Consider the following 24,807-nt stretch of genomic DNA (forward strand, 5'->3'; position numbering starts at 1 on the left):
AGACAATCTTCCATGTTAAAGAGTTTAATTTCAGGATAATATTTCCATGCCTTGATTTTTTATTTTTTTAAATCCAAGTTATTTCATTTGTTGTATTAAATCTCTGCATTTTTTCACAATATTCTTAATTAGGTCAATTTGAAAATTTCAGCACATCATTTTCAAGTGTGAATTTAGGGAGAGAAGGTTTTGCAATCCACTACATTCATACCTCAGTTTTAAAAAGCACTCCATATATCTTTGTGTGAAGAAAAAATAACGTTTCATGAATCAGACAAAGAATTTTTGACATTGATAGATAGATGGCTGCATGATGTATCTGTCCATACTTTCAAAACATTTATCTGTGGCCTGGGTTCATCCCTGTTTTTCTTCCTAACCCATGCAAGTCTGTGTATGTTGAAAAAATGCAGGTTCATTTGCGAAATTGCTTCAAACAGATGTATGAAGACTAGTCTTAAAAGAAGAGAAAGATGCTTTATGGTGTTTGTAAGACTTGTGATTTAATCATGCATTTTGCAACAATCAGTGTTTTTAATTCCTCAGCTTCAAAAATACTGTGATTACCTAATAATCACTGTTTTTATTAAAGGGGAAAAAATAAAAAAAAGCATTCCTAATGGTCTGGACTGCAGAGGAAAGTTCAAAAATATGATCTGTAAAAGCTCAAATCAAGAAGGTGACAAGTGAAAAGAAGCAATTAACATAACACTTAATAATTTTTGGAGGCCTGACAAATTTCCCATGGGAATTTCTTTTCAGGATCACAGTTCTTGTCTAGGCTGAAGTGAGACAGAGGAGTGTATGATCAAATTCATGCCTGCTCGATGTGTCAGACTAAACACTATGCATACCTCTAGGTCCAGATATTTTCCAAGATGGTGATCTTGCTCAGTAGCCAAACCTGAACAGGACTTCATGGGGCTTTATATGGGGTTTGATCTATTTTGAAACAAAGTCTTTGAATGACAACTTACAAAGAAATGGAGGGGTTCTCTATCTTGAATAAGGATGAATTTAATCTTAAAAGAAGACAACCAAACCAAGAATCTTCTTGAAAGAAAGAAAATTACAAGGCTCTTCACAGTTTCTAAATTTAGATACTTAAATGAAGTGCCTAAGGTAGGAGCTTAGTCTAATAATGCTTCCTATCTAGTCAACAGAAAGTGAAAGGCAGTCCTCTAAAGCACCTTAGCGAAGTTTCTGCTTTCAACTGGCTACATATAGAGCCTACTCTTCTGAGCCAGGCATCTTTTGGTGTCAGCCAAGTCCTGCCTTCTTGAGCATAATGCAGATCTATTATCAAGTCCTGGCCTCAGTTACCTCAATTATGCAAATGTCACTGACTTGGGACTTATGGGAAAGGACCAGGGAAACAAATGTGTCCCAGGACCTGTGCAAATATATATATACACTCTACAATAATACTGTTTCTTGCTCTGGGAACCACTGCGAGTGGGTTTGCTCTAGGCAAGTATGTGGAATTGCAGAGTGTTAGGATAAAGGGAAAATTTGGGAAGGGCCCATTGTCCTCACTTCATTAATCACAGAGCATATATGAAGGAAAAAATAGTAATTAGAATAACTTCATGACAGCCTGATACCTTCATCTAAGGTCTTTGGATAGCTGGCCTGGGCTATGCTGAGTCTGAGCATTCCTCCAGGATTGCAGGGTGGAAGCTTGGGTTGCACCAGTGAGACAGCTGCCCCTCACATACAGTTACAGACAGCTGGAAGCTCAGCAGTTCAGGAAGTTCTGGTGCTCATGGTAATTTTGAGAATGAACACGAATTGTGATAGACTTCCTTTCCTGAAAAAGCTGATCAAGTTTTTCAGGAAAAATGAATCAAGTTGTATTTACACTGCACCACAGGGTAAATACAGGTTGCTCTTGATTGCTTAATTTTGATACTGGTGCCACCATGTAAACCTAGTGAAGTCCTTTCACTAGCCAATTTTTAGGTTGGCTTTACCACCTGGAAGTGGTAAAGCCAACCTAAAAAATCCTATTTTGCATTCTGCAAAATAGGATTTTATTTTACCCAACAAACATTAGTTTAGAAACACTCAGGTATCTTCAGTGACTGCTGTTTTTAGATTAAGCAGTCCAAAATCTGTGCTTGGCTTGGAAAAGAGTTCAGGATTGACATGCTGTTTCTGCAAATCTGCAATCAGAGCAGCTTAGTACCAAATAACAGATTAGGAAGCATGCCATTGCGTGTATGGCATGACCCAAAACAGGTGCACCTGCAAAGCAAAGGACTGGAAAGATCCTTCTTAGTGAAACAAGATACCACTGTGAGATTACTCTAACTTGATTGTTTTTCAGTTCTGCCTAAAATATCCTTAGATCTCCTTTTCTCCTTCCTTCCTTCCTGCCTCCCTCCTATCTTTGTTTCTTCCTTCCTTCTTGCCTCCTTGCCTGACTGCCTTCCTTCCTGCCTGCCTTCCTACCTTCCCACCTGCTTTCCTGCCTGCTCTCTCTCACCTTCCCTTCCCTTTTGACCATTTTCTTTGGAAGGAGATTATTTAAACTCAGAAATAATAATGAAAAAAAAAAAAGAAAAAAAAAAAAGTTCTGACTTTGAGAGGGATGATTCAAGTGAGTAAACACAGATTTCTTGTGCCCTTTGAAGTGCTCTAGGGGTGCCCAAGACACCTGGGCTGGCTGATCTAACACAGAGGATCTATTCCCCTCTGGAGCAGGGAAGGATATCTTTTGTTCAAGCTGTCATGAGGACATCCAAATGTCTTTACATGGAACTGTTCCAGTAGAGCTATTCTGCATTAAAACAACACCACACCTTATTCTGGAATAATTTTTGTGCTAACTAACATCCTAAATTGCCTGCCACAGAGTGCTTGGTTAACAGCCTAATCAAGGTTTGCCTCAAGATGTTATTTAGAATCATTAACAATAGAAAGGAGAGGCTAATGGACATCTATACAGGGCCATGCATAGGAACATTAGCAACACTTTTTGGGAGCAAAATTTGGGACTGTCTATGTGCAAATTGCATTGGTTTAACTAAGAATGGGATTTAAAATCGATGTAGCTAAAACAGTAAAATAGGTTGTGTCAGCTCTTTTAAATCAATATAAGCCTGACAGAGCATGGTTTAACTTATATTGAGTTAAAAGTAAACCAAAATAAGCTGCTTGTAAGCCAACATTAATGTGTCTACATAGAGTTTGTACTGAATTAATGAAACCGATTTTAAATCGATTTAAGTCAAAACAGTGCTAGATCTGTGTACAGGCAAAAGTTTAATTGGAAAATGATAGATTGAATATGGATAATGTAGCCAGTGATGGGGAATATCAGAAAGAAGGAAATCAGAATCTGGATATAAAGAAAAAAAAAAGCAAAGCTGAATAGAAAAGTCCAGGCAGCACTGTGCAGTGTTCAAACGTATAAATAGAGGGAATAATATTTAGATTGCATCCACTCTCCTACATAATATAAGGTCCCTACACATCAATATGCATTACTAGATAGGCAGGCAGATGATATAAGCATAGCAAAAGAATGGAAGGTGAAAGTGACTGCATGGGAAAAGTGTCTAAACCAGAATAAAGGCTTCATAGCCTTAATGGCAATAAAACAGGAGCATCACCTGGAATACCACTGTGGAAAGAGCAAATACAGTAGAACAGATCTTACTCCCCCCCCCCCCCCCCCCCTCTCTCTCTATATATATGTATATATAATATATATATATATATATATTTTTTTTTTCCCTTTTTACTCCTCAAAGGTCTTCATATGCTGACATTCTGAAAAGGTGTAATAGTGCAAAGAGTTTTCCTGGTATTGTTGGAGATCCGCTTTTTCAGACAAGAGCTGTTTTACTATCCACAGCCCCTCAAAAAAATTGAAGATGTTCTCAGCACAATATAAAAATTGGTGATGAAATATATAAATGCTCTTTCGACTTGAGAAAGGAATCACTTCATAATTTACTCTATCTCTACTTGAGAAGATAACAACTTCACTACTCATGAGTTATTGGTTTTCCCTTCTTCACTAAGCATTCCTTGTCTGTGTTTCTATCTGGTGTATGTTCTTCCCACTTCATTGTCAATGTCCTTAGATACTGGGAATATATTTGCCTCAATGCACAAAAAACTTTCATTTTAATACACAGCAAATTAGAGGCACTGCACACACATGTACATGTGGTGTACCAGACTAATAACCTCTAATATGGATTAGTCCTCCTTGGAAAATATTTTTCCCATATCACACCACTATTTCCTAACATTTGCAAAACAATTTTTCTCTTAGAGAGAGTGTTTTACAGAATTTACCAGTGACGATATATGTAAAAGAAGATACCTTACAATATAATCTGAAGTATTGTCTTTGTTGACAGGAAGCTGAGTGATATGAATTGCATACAGTACGTACAGAAATGTGGTTGCCCTGTAAAATTTTCTGTGTCTCTAAACAAAGACAAAAATAGGTAGAACTAGGCTGATACTGTTTAGTTATGTAACAGATTGAGGGTTTGGGTTTTAGTCACTGAAAATGTGATAAACAACATTGTGCATTAATGCAGAAAACAGATTGAGCTTTTTAATGGTACATCAAATAAGACTTTATTAGCATCTATTAGGTTCAACCCAAAGCCCAGGAAATAGCATTAATGAGCATCATATATCAGTCTGTCTGTTATTAGATAACATTATCCCTTAAAACTAGCAAGTCATATAGTACTTCATACTTTTTACCTTTATCTTTAGAATTAGCTGCTGACATCCTCTCCTGTTACACTGGCCTTACTATTAGTAATAGTGAACCAATTTATAAACCCATTAGTGACACTTTTTCCAGAAGATAAAAACAGTCAAAATTATCTGGCAGCAATTAATCTTAATGGCTGTATGCAGTAAACAGCAATGGGCTAATTCCAGCTCTGTCAGCCCCATCAAACAATCCCACATTAGGCAGCTTTTCACTGATCCATTAAGCATATTCAGAACAACAACAAATTCAATGCTGAAGGCATATGCACTAAACATTACAACAGTGATCTTCTGAAGCCATCATTATCTCTTAAATAGTACTTCCCCCATGTATTATCATTATGCTGTACATTAGAAATACTTTGATTAAACTCCCTTAATTCATAACAGCCAGCTGCAGACCATTTATGCAGTTAATCTCAACACAACAGCTATTGAGGAAATATAACAAATGAAGGCTGTAAACTGGAAGTCATTACTACGAAAGATACTGGTTTCCTAGCCCTCGTAGTGCAAAGTGCATGGCAAGATCGTGCTTTAGGATGACAACAATGCAAACTGAAACCACTAATGACCTTGCACATGTCCTGCAACATGTTCACCAGTTGTTGTAGCCATAAAGATGTGTGCAGGAGCAACCTGACAAACTTTCAGCAGGGGTGGCAAAAACATCCAGGAGACCCTTGTCCACAGGACTAAAATATTAGCCCAGACCTCACTTACAAAAACAGTCTTTCCATGGCTTTGCTGGCTTCATCTATAGCTCAGTGCAGTTTGTCACTATGAAAGAACAGTTCTGATTTCTTCCTCTAGCTTGAGCTAGAGGAAGCTGAAGCTTGAGCTAATAGCAATGACACTTTGAAAGACTGCAGACCTTTCAGTTTCCTTTCCTACAAGTAATAGCTGTTTTGAGAATTTTTATTAGCCTGTTTTGTCTTTAAGGTATAATGGATATGGTGTAGTAAGAAAATTTGCATAAAGCTTTCCATGGTAATGTAAACAAAACAATATTATCAGGATGGGAAGGAAAACAGTACCTAATTTGTATTTCCACTCTGACCTGAAATTCACATGAGGTATCCTTATTTAATAACACAAAAATGTTAAATAGATAAAAGTTGATGGTGTTTTCTTAAGTTTTCATCAACTGCATTCCGAAAAAGAAAAAAAAAAAAAACACTAAAAATGCACTCAAACGCGTCCTTGCTGCATGTTAGAGAAAAAGGGAGCTGATTCTATGTTACTAATCCAGATCATATCTTTACTTAATGAAAGAAAAGAAAAGAAAACAAACAAACAAACAAACAAAAAGAAATCTGTACGATTTGGGTACAAAAAACACTTTCACAAATTCCTTACTTGTCAAGTGTAAAGAAACCATAAAAATATTAGTGAATAAGGTCTATGTGCCTTACAGTTCTTCACCATATATAAATAGTTTATTTGATTTTAAAGATATAAACCACAGACACAGTGTCTACCTTGCAATGAAATGATTAAATAAATAAAACTTCAATTTGGCATGAGCCTGGCTGCCAGTTCTGATCTCAATTCCCGTTCATAAATCTAGCTCACTCAAAGGTGGAATGAAAAAACTCCACAACACCTTCAAGACCTATACTGAGGAGCAGGTAACTGCACGCAACAGGCAACAACACCCTTCAGACGGTCAAAAGAATCATCTTCCTGATAATTTAGTCAAACCTGAGGTGAAATAACTCACTAGAATTCTGGTTTCATACTTCTATTGCCTTCTAAAGCTCACACTGTTGGAACACACATGGATATATCTCTGCACCATTTTCCCTGTGATTAACTTATAAGACTTGATGCTACATACACCTAAGCACAGCAAGACAAAATCCACTGGCTTGCTTGTAAGCAGAGAGATACTATATGCCCACCCTTCAGGTAGGTGTTTATATGCAGTTTTCCCTCTGTGTGGAAAGACCTACATACTATGGCAGATGTGGTGCACTACCTAAGCATTGAGGTCATTGCAGAAAGTGAAATTTGCACAGACGTATTCCAACATGTCCATATGCCTAAGCAGCAAATCAAGAGAGCAGATTCATATAGTATTTCCCCTTTCAATAGTAGAAGAATGGTCCTGTGTTTCAGATAGAGATTTTGGCAAACACGCAGCATGCTTCCTAACTCCAGAGCACCCTGCCTACAATCTTAGGCAAGTCACTTTATGTCCTTGTGCCTTGGTTTCCCTTCTTCTGGTGATCTGGAGATAACTTATAACCAGAAAGACAGAAAGACTATAAAACCTAAGAAAACCAAAGGTTGTTCCTTAACATTGTAGAAAGAGAGAATCGTGTAATTATTATTATTATTAATATTATTATTATTTTTTCTTTCTTCTTATGCTAGGTACAAGAGATTCAGGCAAAAAATAATATTAGACTCCCTGTTGAAAATCAAGGCCCCAACGGAGTTTGGGTACTGAGGAGAAAGGCAGTCTCTGACCAAAGATTTCTGTGACTGAAAATTTTCAATTAGGTGCCTAAATACAGTTGACTTTTCTTACTGAACAGCATTCTCTGTGTCCCAGATGTAAATTGTAAGTTTGACATATATGAGCTATTGATTTGGGAGAAAGTAGGTTTTCCCAAACTTAAAGAGAGACTGACTCACTAACATCTGCAGGAGGCAGGAGGATCTGTGATATGCTGTGATGATGTTAAGTCACAAAGTGATTCTGAGACCTTATATGTAACCATTTATGTCCAGCTTCAGATTTTTCTTCCTTTCCAAACAATATTTATTTACTTAGAAAACAGTGGAAAACAGTGGAAAATGTCATAAACTAAGCATTTTCACCAATTTATTTTGATTTTGAAAATATGCTTTTTTGAATTTTAACTGTGGTAGGGGACTTCTAACTCTCAGAATGAAGCAGAAGATCTGTAGATCCTCCTCCCCCAGAAAATGGAGAGACAAGATTTAGACCTCGTGGTGGGCCAAATTCTGGGGGTACTAATTCTGGAGAGTAATGGAAACTCTGCAGAGGACAAGGAGTAAAGGTAAGAATGAAAATGTATTCCTAGTTGTTATTTGCTCATCACTGTGCAAAAATTTCACTTACAATTTTACCAGGTGACTTTTTTTTTTTCCTTTCTTTCTTTTATTTTCTTTTTCTCAGACTATTTGTGACCAACTGGAGAAGAATGGCTTGTATGTATGTATATGTATATACTTTTCAAATGCAGTAGCAGGGGAGCTACTCTGCTTACTTTCCAAAGACCAGTTAAGTTAACAAAGTAGCAGAGTTTATAAAGATTCCTGTAATTCTGCCTAGCATGCAATCCAAGTACAGAGCTCTTACTGTACCAGTAAGAATTCTGGACTAAAGAGAAGATATATACCTACCAAGTTGCTTGTAGAAAATTAATTATTTTAATTATGGATAAGTTTTATGGATGGGTTTCATTTTAAATTATGGACAGTATTACTTCTTAACTTGACAACATGTGAACAGCCAGATGTGAAACTAACTGTATAATGTTTCTTAGTTTTTAGCGAATATAATACTGCTGAGAACTACCAAACAGTTAGGTTGTATTGCATCATATTTTTCCTGTTGCCATATTTCAAAAGGTTCAAACCTGATTTTCAAGAGTTTTTTTTTTTTTTCTTTTTTTTTTTTTTTTTCCTAGTCTAACTGCAGGATACCCAACAGTGATAAATAACTTGGACATGGAACAATATTCTATTTATTCTGATAAAATTCCTAAGACATGATTTTGAGTACCCAATTTTAAGATGTTGTTCAATGTGCATGATAATGGACTGGACTGTTCATAGAATTATTGTTATGTGACATTAATAGGTAGCAGAAGAACATGAGTTTTGAGTTAAAGAAGTACATTTATACCAAGAGACAAAAGAGTAGAAAAAAAACTTCATGAGTTTTATTTTATTCACTTCTTTAAGTTTCTTTTTGTGTGAAAACCTATGTTGTAAGAGTTTAAGTAATGCAGAATTTTGATTTTTTTTTTGTTGTTTGGATTTTACATTGCTATTTTCTCAATTCCTCTATGCACTTATGAAGTTCTTACACATAGAAGATTTTTTTTTTCTTTTTCTTTTTTTCTTTTTTCTATTTTTCTTCTTTATAGGGGATATTACTGTGTGCAAACTTTAACTGGGTCCAAGTGTAAACTCCATATGCTGACAGAGCATTTGGAAATTGACTCTAATGAGTGGTCAGATAGTGCACAGAAGTTACTCTAGAAATCATAGCATATTGTTTTATAGTGTTTCCATTTCTGAGGGGCAGAATATAAGCAATGAAATGAAGTGATTTTCAACCTTTTGAGCTTGCAGACAATCTAAAAATTTTTTTAGTACCCATGTATTATATTGAAGCTTGCAGATAATAAAACAGCTTTTTCAGGAAACACTAACAGGAAGCCAAAGGGTCCCAAAAGATTCACAGACTATAAGCAAGAAATCATTGAAATGAATAATACTAAATTATCTACCTCCTTCTAGCTTTGTTTCTTAAGTCTGCCATATTGTCATGAATCTGCCTTATTAATTATCTGGAGTTATATTACTATACTGCTTGCATATCTAGAAATACCAAAGAAACCTGGAGAAGTAATTTTATTGAATTTCATTAGATCCTTTCTAAGAAAAAAATGTACTTTATGAAGAAAAGAAAAAGGAATAAAACAACGATTGTATTCATATACAACATGTCAGTAATTTATAACCAATTTATCAATGACCATGCAGCTGCACTCCCTGAAGGTTTTTTTTTTTTTTAAAAAAAAAACAACACACCAACTCACATAATGCTTACATAGTCTCTGAAACCATAGCGTCTTAATAAAGGAACAGGAAGCCACCAGAGTAATTAGAAAGGTATATTGTAGTGCATATAATGGTAGAAGGATGTTTGTATTATAGTCCAACACATCATTAAGGATACAATTGTTATTTAATGTGGCACAATCATCTTTCTACTCTTCATGAAATCCACTTAAGTAATTACTTTTCTTAGCTCATTGGTTCTATGAACTGACAGTTTAGCAAAGCCTTATGTCTAAAGAAATACGAAATCTCCATTTTTATAGTATTTTACCTCTTTTTAAGCTTGAATGTTACAGCTTACATGGAATGGCCATTTTCTCACTTAAGAAACTGGTCAGCAGGCTGGGAGGAGAGGGTAAAACTGGATGTGGAAGGAGAGAAGGGAAAGAAAGAAGAGAATAAGCACTTAAAACATCAATTAAAAGGTTGCAGTGCTGTCTTTAAAAAATGAGAATATTAAATGAAAAGTCTCACTCCTGTTTCTCTGTAGTGTATCCCTTTTCCCCAGTCTTGTTTTTGGAACATATTCATGAACATATATGTACCAATTAGCTGATCTGTTTGTGCAATGTTTCATCATTTTTGTATATGTTAACAGCAGAATACTAGCTCAGTAGTACAGCACCTAGAGTTACTTCCGATCTCTTTCTGAGAGGAATGCTTTTGCAAAGCACAGTTTTAAAGATTTTGGAGAGTACTTACTCTTACGAAAGTTAATGGCGAACATTAATTGATCTATTATTTTATATTTTCTAATCTTTTTGCACTTACGACCACAATAATATATGTGAACAGACAAACACCCAAATACCACTTATAAACTTGAAGCTCATTCACGGCTTTTTTTTTTTTTTTTTTTTTTCCCCTATCCTGCATATTTTAATATAAAGTTCAAGACCATTCTGAATAGCATGCCCAGCATTCAGTAAACACAGCACTGAACTGCAGCATTTAAATTGCTCAACAGTATGCTTTTTTTTTTTTTTTTTGTTCTCTTCATTTTAAACTTTAAGCTCTCATTCAAAAGATGTTGAAGTCTTCATGTTTACTAGTATTACAACAAGGTAAGTCTGAAATACCTTTATCTTATTTGGTAGATCTATGTTTGATGCTCTTTGTTTGAATAGAAGTGTCAGCTGTATTTTACTTTATTATATAAAAAAGTTTCAGAATTTAATTAAGGGTCAAGTACCCGCCATAGATAAATGCAACAGCTAAAGCATATTTCTGATCTCTCTGAAGACTGCAATCATGAAAATTATTATCATTGAGTAAAACTGGTCTCAATGATGGTGACTGGGAGATGGAATCTGTGTTAGTCAGCCATAATTTACATAATAATGGGTTCCGAGTTTTCATCAGCACCTTTTGTTTGTACAGTGCTTACTGCTACAGTAAATTGTCAAAATGTCATTCCTATCCAATCAGCCAGAAAATATCAACAGTAAACAAGGCACAAGAAGAAATTCTCTGATTAAAAATATGGTGGAGGAAACAGTAAAACTGAAGACACTAAAGTCTTAACAGCGATATTCTGATATTTTCAACAACATTGCTGAGCAACTCATGAAATTATTATTTTTTAATGAAGCAATGCCATAAAGGGAGTGATGTCATTAAAGGAATCTCAGCAAACAGTTAGATAATGGATTTGTTTACACTCGTGTTTGTCATTACCTGTGTTTCTTCTTCCATGTGACAATCACTTCTTCAGGAAAAAGAGAATGAATTAAAAGTTTCACTATGGGTTGGGTAGCCTTAGACCTACAAGAACATTGCCAAGAGCAACTTAATCAAGGTAAACACTGAACCCAAAGAGAAAATGATGGCCCAAATAAATCTCTCTTCTCTCTCTAACACACAAAGCCTAAGAATATTCAGGTTGAAATGAAATCATTTCAACTCAACTTTCTGCCACCCTCTAAAATTCATGTAAGTGCAAGGAGAGGACAAACATGAAATAGTAACAGAGTAGGCTTTATACCATTGTACTTATATACTATATTACAATTAAAAGTTTCATATTGTATTTGAAATAAAAATTAATAAAGTGGCATCCTGCCAAATAGAAGCCATCCTTGTTGGAAGTGAAACATTTAGCTCGTATAATACTTAATTTATTTTTGTGAAATGACAAGTTATATACATGTATCTTTAAAACAGAGAGGCAAAAACTTAAAAAAAAAAAAAGTTTCTTTGTATTGTGGTTCGTAGGGATTGACACAGTTACAGTCTGTATATAAGCGGAACAAAAAACAATAAACTTTTCTCAAGGAGGGCTTCCAGCCCTGTGCTCTTAAAAATCTTCAGAAAGGATGTGATCATGTTGTTGAGTCACCACAGAAAAGACTCACAGTACCTTCTTTTGGAAATGAATGAGAGTTTTAAATCTATTGAAATGAAGTGTTGACATAAGGAAATATTTTGTAGAGCTTTCAGGTTTCTTTACCATTCACATTATTTTACTTGGCTACTTTTAATTTTTTTCCACTTCTTCACTTTGAAAATCCTGCATTGTCCAAAGCCTTTCGATTAAGCAGCTTGCCTGAATGAAAGCGCTGTGATGATGTGGCGGTGCATCAATAAACAGGGTGCCTCTCAAAGAGGGACAGAGTGTTGAGAAATAAGGCTGATCAGTGGTAATTACTCTGACACTTCACACAGTACAGGGAATTAACTCCTAGGACTTGGAGCCGAATGGAGAAGTAGTAGTTGATGTTCCACATTGTGAATGCCTTGGTGCCTGAACCCATTATGAGTTTAAATGGAGCTGGGAATTCACTGTATACATATTTTTTTATTATTTATTTATTTTTTTTCCCAGCTTCCCAGTTACGAATGTGAAGCAGAGTACAAGAAATGAAAATAATTTGGGATGCTGAACAGGCTATGTTTCTATTTTTTGCGAAGGTCTATACATTTATTTCCCATTAAAACAAGAATAATTGAATAAAAGGATGCCTGTAGCAACCATATTTATGGGAAAGCACCCGTCATGTTGAGGAAGACACTCTTAAGCTAAGCTAGGAACTGCTCTAAGGCAGACCTGCAGACACTAAGGTACACAAAAACACATAGCAGGAGGGGAAATACAGCTAAAAAGGCAACTAGTTAGCAGCTGCCACTATGACCTTTAACTGCATCCATGGTAACTGGGCTAAAGATGGAGTTCCATTTTATTATTCTCACACCCACAATGTTAAGCCTATGAATCCCATTGCAATTTAATGGCTGAAATCAGAAGGCAGATCTGTGTTCATTGGACCAGTGCCGACATCCTCTTAGCTAATGAGTGCAATAAACATTTTCATGCCAGGAAACCAATGCAAGTGGAAATATTATGCCATGCAGAAATCTATCCCCCAAACACAAAGAAGTGGTCAGTAAAGTCAGTCCTTTATAATGATTTGCATATACTCTATTTTTTCAGGTTTTAGGCCATGCATCTTTGAAGAAGATATTTAACTCATATATTGTTTAATACTGTGGCATGCAACAGAGTTTGCTTTATATGAGGAACTGTGGGAAGAATTATGTATTTCAGAGTTAATGACTATTACTGCCTCCAATTATTTTCCTAAAGGAATCTTATGTTTTTAAATAGTAACTTTTTTTCATGTACCTAAAACGTATTTCATCTATTTGTAGACTACATACAGTACCACCAGCTGACCAAAAGACAGTAAAACAGCGAACTGTTTCAACCAGAAAGAGGGCTTTGTTCCAACTTTTGTCTCTACTGTAATTTGACTCATATAGTTTTCTTAAGGATCAGTGACAACAATGTCATATCTTTGTCATGTGAGCTGAAAGCAAGACATATATCATCCTTACTTTGGCTGAAGAACCAAAACAACAACAACATTTGAAAGGATTTGTGCAGGATGTCTTTGAATTCTCAAACACTTCCACCTCTAAAGTTCTGTGGCAACCTTTAAAATTGATAATGAGAGGTATGGAGTAGGGCAAACAACTGATTTGAAACTCTTTACCTGGAAAAAAACAACACAGCTGAGGAGTAGCCATAACTATTTTAAAAATTGTAAAAACAGTGACTTAGCCACATTAAATCATTCAGTCATTTTATCTTTTTTCTTTTTCCCATATAAAGATTGAGTGTTGTTCTAATCACACAAACGTGCTGGGGTGAAGAAGAAAACTCTGAATACATAAACATGCAGCTGGGAAATGAAGGTCACCAAAATCTCCTTGAACTCTTTGGTAAACCCACTGTATTTGCTTCAATGTGGTGCAAAGACATAAAACTACATTAGCAGATTCATAAAGAGCATTATGTGAAATATCCTTGCCTCTTACTTCCAACTTCCTCCTCCATCTTAAAATATCCAGAATTTTATTTTTGCTAAAATGTTAACCTGGCATAAGGAGAGAGAGCTTAATGACTTCCCCTGACAAGAACTACATGTATTTTTTTTTTCTTATGGAATACTGCCAAATATCCTTTGTAATAAAAAGCTTGAACTATTTTGCTAACAGAAGCTGCTTGTTCTGGTAACTGTAAAGGTCAGACAGAAAATAATTTTGGTGTTTCTTATCTTTTAAAATAATGTCACTTTTTATCATTACAGTAACATTTTTGGACAACAAAGAAAAGAGAAAACAGGAAGATGTGATACCCCAGACCACCAGGTACACTATTTCTAAAACGACATTAGGTTAAAAAAGCTGTTAGCCAATTATAACAAAGACTGGAAATGTCACAAAAGCCAATGAAATCTCCCTGGTAACATTCAGAAATAATATGCTTTGGATCATATTGTATATTAAATGACAACTGTCAATTTAAAAAAGAAGTCCTCCAAAATCTTTGATGTATGACAATTTAGAAGTTGAAACACTGTTCTTACCATTTAATCACTTTGAGATAAAAAGCTTTTGACATGTTAACTAATGTGAAAGAATAAGTGCTTCTCTCATTTTTCTAACACAGTACTGGACTGCACTGAGAAGATTCCTGTGATGAATTTCATAAAAAGTAAGGTATATAACCATTTTATTTAGTTAAGAAGTATACTTATTTATATCTATTACATTATATAACAATAGAGAAAGGTGAAATTTTGTATCCTAAATATTGTTCTTTGATATGTGTAGCATTTCTTTCAGCTAAAATGGGCATTTGAATAGGCACTGATTGTCAATATTATCTAATCTGCTTTTTCTACAGTCTACGGCTGTAGTACCTCATGATTCAGAGAAAGCCATCAGCATCTGAATGCACAGCCATTCCAGGATAAAAGGTCTATTGAACCACATTAGTTGTCTCTACTTTTATTTTATTTTATTTTATTTTATTTTATTTTATTTTATTTTATTTTATTTTATTTATTTTATTTTATTTTATTTTATTTTATTTTATTTTATTTTATTTTATTTTATTTTATTTTATTTTATTTTATTTTATTTTTTTCCACTGCATGTAAATCATTCACAATCTCTAACCTTGGGCCTGGGTGGCTCCCAGAACACTGAGGAAAGCTCTATGAGGCAGGACAGAGTGGCAGTGACGAACTCCTCTCTTCAGTGGGCCCCCAGATTCATCAGTGTTGGTGAGCATTTGCTCCTACTCTGTGAGTAAATCTGAACTGCTTTGACTGGAGGGCTCCCATTTTAAGGACAATGAGAGGTTGTATCCTACCTATCTGTGTAGAGTTCTGCCACTAGAGCAATGGAGCTAGGCAATGCCTGGATAAAAGGGATGTTAGAGTCTAAGCTATCCAGTGATATGAGGCTGGTTCAGCAGAAGAATTTAGATTCCAAATTTTGAGCTATTAACAGCCTGAAAAAAAAAAAAAAAAAAAAAAAAAACAAAGAGGTTAGATATCTAAATAATTAGTAGGCCTTTAGATATTTCTGCTGGCCTTAATGAGTTATGACTGTGTGTGTTAGTTGCTTGGCTCTGTGTGGATGGGGTTTTGTGGCCTTAAAAAACTCACGGCAGAGGTTTACTCTGCTCAACTCTTGGCAGAATCTATCTGGAAATGATTCAAAAACAAAGCTATCCCCAAAAAGGAACAGTCCTAAGCAGTGCCATTGGACTGTGGGGAAGAGATTAGTTCCTGAAGCTCTTTTAATTAACAGTATAGACACAAGCTAGGAACTATGTATTCCTCAGCTGCAGACTTTTTTTTTTTTCTTTTTTTTTTTTTTTTTCCTGAAGAGCAGATCACTAGCTAACCATATCAAGACTAGGAAGTGTTATGAACTCATTTGGTAAAACTTTATAACAATGTTGCATAAAATAACATAGCACTCTACAGGGCAGTGCCAGTATAAAACAGAGTTGTGAAGAAGAAAATTAATATGAACTGGGAAATCCTTCTGACCCCAAGAGCAAAAGCAAAAAACAAATGATACTGTTGTTGAAACCTTGGCTGTACAACACTTTTGATGGTGTAGGTTTTGCTGTTGTGGAACACTGGGACATTCGGACCTCATTCTGTTAGGGAAAGGATCTGCACAGAGTGGGCTTCATCTCATATGTGGAATAGGTACAGTCTTTGTTTGAAGAATAGATGAATCCAGAATGACTACCAATAATGCAAGAATTTCTCTTGATAAATATGATACAGGTTTAAGCTATATATTTCCCAGTAGAACCTATAGAGTGCAGAAAATTAATATAAGAAACTAGAGAAACAAGGCAAAAATGTATGATAAGCAGGGCTATAAAACCAGCATATTTAACTTTTACACAAACAATATGATCTACATATAGTGCAGAACTTTCAGAAGTTTGAGGTGGTAAAACTGCTCATGACGATATTGAAAGAGTAGACTTCTGAATAAAAGTTTATAGTTTGAATCTGAAAAAGCAAATTGATTTATATGTATGCATGTACTGTCTGAATAATTGATTTCATGGGGCGGGGGATTGGCAATTCAAGGGATATAGTTAATGTTGGTTAAATCAAAATAGAAGTTTTCAAAATTTTCAGAGTATAGAAAAAAAGCAAACAAACTTTGGCATTCATTTGTATTTACTCTTAGCTGCCCAACGTATAACTATTCACTTAGACAAGGCAATGTAACTTCAGAAGAGGTTCAATACAGAATTCCTTTATTTCAGCGCTTCAGCTATTTCCTGTGCGATGAGAGGAGTGTCACATTTTTAGTCCTATTCAAAAAGAAGGAGATTTGAGCCTTTCTTTCCCACCTCATGGGTGACTAGTGTAAGAAACCATAACTCCTTTCTGATTTTGGCATGAAATTTAAATCCTTCCATTCCTACTCACTTTACTTATTCAGTTCATTCCAGATTTTTGAATATTTTTAGACCCACTGAAACTAATGTTTTTAGGTGTGTTAACTATTCCAAGGTGAATAAATGTTTTGTCCTACTAATGTCACATAAAAATAATGAAGAGAATTCCTTCAGTAGTAATCAAAGATAGTGTTAAATGACAGAAACTAATGTTGACCATTCTAAATTCAGCAGCACTACTGTTTAGCACCAGTGTTTAAAGATTCCTAAGAGCAGCTGGAGAAATGTTCATTACTTTGGTGATAATTTAAAATATCCTGACATAGAAGAAAAGCTATACAAGATGACCAGACAGTATTACTCATCAGATCCCTTCATCTGCTGTTACTCTCATGCAAACAATGCAAAGCCAACATGGGATGTTTCCCCTCTGATTCCACAGGAACTGGTACCAGAGGAACGATTGCAAGATTTTATTAACAGTTCAGAAGTTAGCATGAAATTACTTCTTGTAGCATTTATGGGTAACTCAGTGGTAAACAACAAAGACAAACTGCAGAGATAAAAAAGAATGCTTAGTAAACAAAACCATTATAAACAGGGTGTTTTAATACAGGCCAATCCTAAATTACCTTTCTAGAAACAAGGATGAAACCACAAAACTGAACTAGTGAAAGCAGTGACTTAAAAATAAGTAGGGTTTATATAAGACAAAGAACTGAACACTAGCTCAGAATGGGATGATACAGTGAAAAAAACAAGCAAACAAAACAAAACCCAGAAGAAACAACAATAACAACAAAAAAGCACAACGTCATTGCTGAATGGTCACTTAGGGAGTAGGTCAGAGGATCTTTCTGTTACAACTGGGTGAGACCAATGTTGGTGTATTGCAGTAACTGCAGTCCACATTTTTAGAAAGACACAGTGGAGCTATTGGATAGGGTAGAGAAAAGATGCAGGAATGTTTTGAAAATGGGAGAAAATTTCTTCTGGCGAGAGATTTAAAGAGTTGGATCTTTCTGTTTATGAGGAAGAAGATTGAGAGGTGACTAGCTTATGGCATATATACCTTCTCAGGCAGAAAATAATGGATATGAAAGGACTTTGTAATCTAGTGGAGAAAGGCATAATAATAACCAAAGGCTAGAGCCTGAAGCCAGATGAATTCAAATTGGAAATAAGGCACACACTTTTAATGCTGATAGCTATTAGCTATCAGAACACATTATAGAGGGAAGTGGTGGATTTTCCATCTCCTGAGATCTTCAAATCAAGATTAGATACCTCTCAGGAAGATATACCTTAGCTGCAGAGAAACTATTTGGCTCAAGGTAGAGATAACTGTGTGAAAGATAAGTGCCTGTGATCGAGAAGAAAGTAGATTAGATGATCTAAGAGTTCCGTTTTGCTTTTTACACCACAAAAATTTGAAATTCCACAGTATGTAGCTGGAAGTTAATCTGAGTCCTCCACCCTGGATTTAGCCCAATCAGATTACTGGTTCATTGAAGTAAAATTCATAGCCCATCTCTTACTCTTTTATATCCCTTTGCAGGGTTTACCCAGAGGAAAGTCATATTTATTGCTGTTTGTTTGCCTCCAAGATTCTGCTAAGGCAATGCTCCATGTTGGAGAACAATTCTATGGTCACTTAGGGCAGAAGTCATTTTATTTAACTTGAGCCGTCAACGTCTAAAGTTGTCGCCATAGATTCACTGTATTACCAATGGAGAGAAATAGGTGCTTTTAAAATATGATTCAGCTGACCTATTTCAGCCATCCATTTCAGAATGAGATGAATCACACCCTAAAAGTGCCTATTTCTCTCCATTGATTATGAAAGGAGTCCCAGGTGACAACCTCAGATGTAGATGTCTCAGTTATAGATTTTTGTATTTGGCCAGATGAATCCCACTATTAGAGACTATAGATTCTGACAGATCTCCACTTTTTTCCATAATTTCTTATTGAAAAAACGGCTACTATAGAGAAATAGAGAAGCTACACATACATTTGTATCAGGTGCAATTTACTGGAGAAGTGTTGGAAAATTGACATTATATGTGTCAAATGTTGACATTTTGATGAAAAAAAAAATCAACCCCCAAAATACTTCAGCTGAGAAAGAAAATATTTCTGTGTCAAAATACTGACATGTGGCCTCATGGGAGTGACAGGTCACTGCTTCAGGCTTCCAACCCTCTTTAGGGCAAAGTTTGTTCCTGGACTATATATTCCATGATTGATCCAGGTTTCTTCTGTTGGTGATCCTGATAATGTCTCTTGGGATCTCCTTGGTGATAAAAAATCACAAAAGATGATCCAACCATGCAGCCAGCACTAGTCAGATAAGCTTGGGAGCATGAAGTACCTGAGGGAACCTCACTTCTGTGAGGTGTCAAAGTGGCATACTTATAAAAGAAGTATATACAGTTTTGACAGTGCTAGCAAATTAATGTTTTATAGAAACAAATATTTTTTTTGAAAAAGAAGAAGGTGTGGAATCAATAACCCAACTTCTCAACATCCACTTAGGCAATGTTCAAGAAAAGCTGAACTATGAGTGTATGCTTATTCCTCATTTTACTTATATGTTTCAATGCTTTCTGTAATCTTGTAAACTGAGCAAAAAAAAACAACCCACATATTTTGATAGGCTTACAGTCAGATATCACACCAGTCTTCCCTTCCCTTCCCTTCCCTTCCCTTCCCTTCCCTTCCCTTCCCTTCCCTTCCCTTCCCTTCCCTTCCCTTCCCTTCCCTTCCCTTCCCTTCCCTTCCCTTCCCTTCCCTTCCCTTCCCTTCCCTTCCCTTCCCTTCCCTTCCCTTCCCTTCCCTTCCCTTCCCTTCCCTTCCCTTCCCTTCCCTTCCCTTCCCTTCCCTTCCCTTCCCTCTTCCAATCTTTTGTTTTCTCTTCCCTTCTTGTTAGAAAATGTGGATAGCACTAATTAACATAATATTCATTTCACCCATGTGGGGTTAGCCAAATATACTTCCCAGTACGGAAAAGTGTACTGGGGAATGCAAAAAAAAAATAGATCTGCTTGAGAGGTTATCAAATCAACCTTGAGTGTAAAGGATATGTGTAAGTTAAATTCAGAAATATCTTTGAAGGTAAAGCTTGTGAGTTTTCTAGAGATAACATCATGTTCATCTTACAGAGTTTGCATTACTCACATGCGTAAAATAGTAAGCTTTGTGAATGGTCTATACAAATTTTACTATTCAAGAAGCCAGAGATTCTGACTCCTAATTCCATCTGGAGGGAACTGAAAAGGAGAAAAAATGTTTTCAGTGTTTTTGATATGAAAAATCTCAGCTTTAAGAAGAAAACTGAAGGCTGAACAGTCTCTGAGATTTTGTTTTCTTCAGAGAGCCCTGCTCATATTGTATTATTTGTCAGTAAAACTAAGATAGAGAAATAGGTTAATCATTTTCTCTAAGTTTCTCTAAGAATTTAAACTCATCTGCTTACAACAGTGTTTGATGTAAGTGGAAGTTAAAAAAAAGACTGTAATCATGTGTATATTATACACAGCTAAAAACTATAATGCAACTAAAAACTCAAAAACTAGAACATTGAAAAAACTTCTGCCTTTTAAATTTGCATAAAACTTTTATATACATATATATTCACATATTGTTTATTTTTACAGATGTCACCTGCCACTTTCCCCTCTATAACTTCCAAGTGTCCAACAGACATTTCAGTTCAATGCCTTCCTCATGGTTAGTCCCTTAATCCAGTTCCATTTCCACTCATCCTGGTGAAATCTTTTTGTCAATCCATCAAGAGATTCATTGTTCAGAACAACAGCCTAATCTCAGACTTTTTACTTTGGCGTCACAGTCTATTCTGATCTCTGCTTTGCCTGTGAAGATCACCAGTGAACCTGTTTTCATTCTTTTTCTGCACTGTATTTTACTGACAATGCCCACTGCCTGATTCGCTAAGGCACGGTTTCCTACCTAATTCTTAAATCCCCACACCAGTTTCCTTTTCTAGCCTTTTCCTCTTTCCCTCCATATATCTGCTCCATTCCCTCTTTAGTAAAGTTTGATCTACTTGTTAATTTGGTCTTTTTTCTTCCTTTTCCTCATCAGAATTTAATTTGTTGGTACTCAAACCAGCAAGGTCTTTATAACTTGCACTACAATCTTCCACACCAGATCATTTCCAGGCTCCTAATGCCTATGACAAAGAGGTCTCAGTCACCTCTTCTCTACTTCCTATATTCCTAGATATCTGTTATTCTCAAAGGGTTATCAGGCTACCAGGCATAATTTTTTGTTTTCCTCTGAGTTACAGCCCTTCTTTTGTTCTCTCCACAGTAGAATGTGGTATGTCCCGTCTCCATGTTGGCAAGAGGCCCTGAGTACAAAAAAAGAGAACAAGGCTCCCTGCTCTCCATACTGCTCCTCATGGGGATGGACTAACTCGCTGCAATGGTACAGGTTGGGGACTTCCTACTGGGGACCAGCTTTGCTGGAAAGGATCTGGGAGTCCTAGCAGGAAGCAGACAAAAAATGAGACAGCACTATGCCCTTGTAGTCACAAAGGCTAGTGGCATTTTGGGCTGTATTGACAGGACTATATTAACTGTATATTGACAAACAGTTATTCTCTTTTATTTAGCCATAGCCAGATGCTGTTTTGGGATCAATTTTGGGACTGATAGAGATTCAGTTTTGGGGCCCCAATACAACTAATACATAAATAAACTGGAGCAAATGCAGTAGTGTTTTCAGTCTCATCTAGGGGCTAGAGCACATTTCCTATGAGGAATGACTGTGGTAACTGGGTTTATTCAGCCTGAATAGGTGGCTGTGGGGGGGACCTCACAGCCAGCTTCCAATATTATGAGTAAGCTATTGAGAAGGCAAAGCTAAATTCACTACTGATGTGCATTGCATGGGAACATGACACAATGGACTTAACTGGGATAGGGGAAGTTTTGACTAGATGTAGGAAAAGTGTGTTTTTTTTTTTGTTTTTTTTTTTTTTTTTACTGTCAAGAAAATTAAGTACAAGAGTAGGTTGCTTAGAGAGGTTGTGGAATTCAGCCTTGGATGTTTTCAAGACCTGATGGGAAAAAGTCCTGAGTAAATTGAATTCTGAATTCAGTGTTGTCCTTGCTTTGAGCAGATGGTTGGAATACAGACCTCTTGAAGAACCTTTCCACATACAGGATTCTCTAATTCCATGATATCTCTGTTGAAAATGTTTTCCCCAAAGTTCCTTGGTTCTCCAAGGTAGGATGTGTTTAGATTTATATCATTGCTATATGTCCTTTTAAAATTTCAAGTCATTGCTCTCAGACACAGAAAACTTAAAGCACTTCAAAATAAAGGCTGCCAAATTTTTCTTTAAATGTGTACAAAACAAGATTATCTCTCTGGGCCCATTGATGCATACTAGTAGTATTTTTTTTTTCCTGAAATATTTCAAGAGAGGAAAATGAGATCTGAGACAAAGTGATTTTTTTAAAATGTATTATTCTCAGACGTTTACTGGTCTACCATTGGTGCTACCGAAGTTGCTGACAGTCAATCACAACTACAGTGAAAATTTAGCTCCCCATAATGCCAGCTAGACATTACATGATGTAAACTAGGCAAGTTGCCAAACACTTGGTTCATTTGTAATGGGAATACCATGGTTTGGCAAATCAAGAGGTAAATCAGAATATACTATATTTTATCATCTGTTATTAATGTACTATGTATTTTAGGTGGTTTTGTATGGAATTAATAACAATATATTGGCCAGTTGTAAATATTATGCCTGGAATCAGCTGAATTCTTATAATTGTATTAAAAAGAAAATCAGTAAGATTTTCCTCTGAGATCCGTTTAATATTTCCAAATATGTAGCACCTAGCTAAGAGATGAGTGGTAAGGCTAAAACCCACCTAGAGATGAAGCTTGTAAAAGAGATAAAGGATATATATATATATATATATATATATATTTTTTTTTTTTTAAAGTACGTAAACAGTAAAAGGAAAACTAGGGATAATGTTGGTCCCTTGCTGAACGAGGGGGGTGTCCTGGTAATGGAAGATGCCGAGAAGGCGGAGATACTGAATGCTTTCTTTGCTTCAGGGACTCCCCCTCGGGACTCCTTGACCCTGGTGGGAGGAGAAAGTGTCTGGGAAATGGAGGGCTCCCCCTTGGTTGATGAGAGAGTGGTTTGGGAACATCTGAGTGGGCTCAACGCACACAAATCCATGGGTCCCGATGGGATGCATCCAAGTGTGCTAAGGGAGTTGGCAGAGGTGATCGCCGAACCACTCTCTATCATCTTTGAAAGGTCCTAGAGAACAGGAATGGTGTCTGAAGACTGGAAGGTAGCCAATGTCTTCAAGAAGGGCAAGAAGGAGGATCCGGGAAACTACAGGCCACTCAGTCTCAGCTCTGTCCCTGGAAAGGTGTTGGAACTGCTTGTTCTGGATGCCATCTCCAAGCAAGTGGAAGAGAAGAATGTTATGAGTAGTCAGCATGGATTCACAAAGGGAAAGTCATGCTTGACCAACCTCGTTGCCTTCTTTGATGGCATCGCCAGCTGGGTAGATGGGGGGGGGGGAGCAGTGGATGTCATCTACCTTGATTTTAGCAAGGCTTTCGACACTGTCTCCCATGACATCCTGATAGCAAAGCTGAGAAAGTGTGGGATAGATGAGTGGACAGTAAGGTGGGTTGAGAACTGGCTGTCTGGCTGAGCTCAGAGGGTGGTGATCAGTGGTGCAGAGTCTGGCTGGAGACCTGTGACTAGCAGTGTTCCGCAGAAGTCGGTGCTGGGTCCATTCTTGTTCAACATCTTCATTGACGACCTTGATGAGAGAATAGTGTCTGCCCTCAGCAAGTATGCCAATGACACAAAGCTGAGAGGAGTGGCCAACACGCCAGAAGGCTGTGATAGCATTCAGAGAGACCTGGACTGTCTGGAGAGATGGGCAGGAAGAAACCAAATGAGGTTTAATAAGAGCAAGTGTAGAGTCCTGCACCTGGGAAGGAACAACCACATGTATCAGTACAGGCTGGGGGATGACCTGCTGGAGAGAAGCTCTGAGGAGAAGGACCGGGGGGTCCTGGTGGACAACAGGTTGACCAGGAGACAGCAGTGTGCCCTTGTGGCCAAGAGGGCCAAAGGGATCCTGGCGTGCATTAAAAGGAGCGTGGCCAGCAGGTCAAGGGAGGTGATCTTCCCCCTCTACTCTGCCCTGGTCAGGCCTCACCTGGAGTACTGTGTTCAGTTCAGGGGTCCCCAGTTCAAAAAAGACAGGGATATCCTGGAAAGAGTCCAGCAGAGAGCCACAAAGATGATATGGGGCCTGGAGCATCTTCCCTATGAGGAAAGGCTGAGAGACCTGGGTCTGTTCAGCCTGGAGAAAAGAAGACTGAGATCTCATCAATGTGTATAAATACCTGAAGTGTGGGAGACAGAGGGATTTGGCCAACCTCTTTTCAGTGGTTTGTGGGGACAGGACAAGGGGTAATGGCCACAAGATAGAGCACAGAAAGTTCTGCACCAACATGAGAAAGAACTTCTCACGGTGAGGGTGACGGAGCACTGGAACAAGCTGCCCAGGGAGGTTGGGGAGTCTTCTTCTCTGGATATATTCAAGGCCGGCCTGGACACCTACCTGGGCAACCTGCTCTAGGGAACTTGTTTTGGAAGGGGGGTTGGACCCGCTGATCTTTCGAGGTCCCTTCCAACACCTAAAGTTCTGTGATTCTGTGATTCTGTAACACCTAGGAAGTCAGTAGAAAATTATGACAATGCTACAGCTAGGAGTACAGATAGGAGATCACCACTATCAACAACAACAACAAAAAGAAACTGGGTGTGTTTTGTCATATTTTATAAAACATAGAAAGTTGAAGATAGAGCAATGTTGATCCATCATGGAAGCTAGAGGTTTCTGGGAGAAGGATGAATAACAAGATAACTGAGCTGTACGTGGACGTAACATAATGGGAAGTATCTCAGAAATTGAATA

The 24,807-nt window shown here is 36.9% G+C and overlaps 1 protein-coding gene across 14 annotated transcripts in view; it reads right to left on the bottom strand.

Annotated features, from left to right (window-relative positions):
- LOC311433935 (proprotein convertase subtilisin/kexin type 6-like) overlaps positions 1-24,807 on the bottom strand; it is a 412,148-nt gene that overhangs the window by 107,364 nt on the left and 279,977 nt on the right. The window lies entirely within an intron of this gene.

This window comes from Aythya ferina (genome assembly GCF_964211825.1).
Source record: "Aythya ferina genome assembly, chromosome: 1".
Classification (NCBI taxonomy): Eukaryota; Metazoa; Chordata; class Aves; order Anseriformes; family Anatidae; genus Aythya; species Aythya ferina.